This window comes from Octodon degus, unplaced genomic scaffold, assembly GCF_000260255.1.
Source record: "Octodon degus isolate 3935 unplaced genomic scaffold, OctDeg1.0 scaffold00059, whole genome shotgun sequence".
Classification (NCBI taxonomy): domain Eukaryota; kingdom Metazoa; phylum Chordata; class Mammalia; order Rodentia; family Octodontidae; genus Octodon; species Octodon degus.
Window position 1 is genome coordinate 12,795,069 of NW_004524635.1, and position 1,035 is coordinate 12,796,103.

Sequence of the window (1,035 nt, forward strand, 5' to 3'; positions counted from 1 at the left end):
ACAAAAATGTTCGCCAGAGAACTACTAGCAACAGCTTAAAACTCAAAGGACTTGGCGGTGCTTTAAACCCACCTAGAGGAGCCTGTTCTATAATCTATAAACCCCGATAAACCTCACCACTTCTTGCTAATTCAGCCTATATACCGCTAGTCCACCCTACCCCCAGTTATTATTACAGGCAGATAAGCAGAAGTGTTGTCAGCGTGGCTTGGGTGGGTCACCAGCAGGACCCATGCATCAGCCAGCCTCCACCCCCTCCTCCCTACTCTACACCTCCTCATACCTACAGGCAGGCAGGGAGGATGACCATGGCCAGCACTTGGGAGAAGGAGGAGGGAAGACAGTGAGGGTCCCAGATGGCACAGCAGTCCCGAAGGTACCTTCTCCACCAGCCCACCTCATCAGATGAGGGCCAGGCTTCCGTCTCTACTGTCCCAGGTTAAAAAAAAAGAAAAGCATGCAAGGCAGCAAAACATCAAAACAGTAATAAAGGTATAGACATCAGAGAAACACTGGAGTTATGAAAGAGAGGGGGGAAACAGATAAAACCATTTACACCAGAAGAAACTGACCCAGGGGAAAACAGGAATGCAAACTTAAAGCGCGTGCTCTACGTGGCACGAGTGAATTCTGCAAGGCAACTAGAAATGAAAATAGTATGTCTGGAAAGTCATAGTTTTGATAAGGACATTGAAAGGGTGCGGGAAAGAACACAATGTGGTGTAGGCCTGAAATGGTGAGCCGGGAGATTAACCAAGGCCGGCTCAGAAGACACCAGGCCTGGAAGATAAAATCAGGAAAATGTGATAGACAGAAGTGCTGGCATCCTTCACCAACACCTCAGACAATAAAAAATAAAAATAAAAAGCATAAAAGGAAGAGGACATATTTAAAGAAATAAGGCGGAGCAATTTGCCACAGTTAAAGACAGATATAGTAGTTCAAATTAAAAGATCTTTGAGAACCCAAAAACAGATTAGAAAAGAAAAAGTCATACCTAGCTCTATTATAGGAAAGTTTTAAAATAAATCAAAA

The 1,035-nt window shown here is 44.3% G+C and overlaps 1 protein-coding gene across 4 annotated transcripts in view; it reads right to left on the reverse strand.

Annotated features, from left to right (window-relative positions):
• The window catches only part of Osbpl10 (oxysterol binding protein like 10), a 314,690-nt gene that overhangs the window by 204,704 nt on the left and 108,951 nt on the right, over positions 1-1,035 (reverse strand). The gene's annotated exons all lie outside the window — the stretch shown is intronic.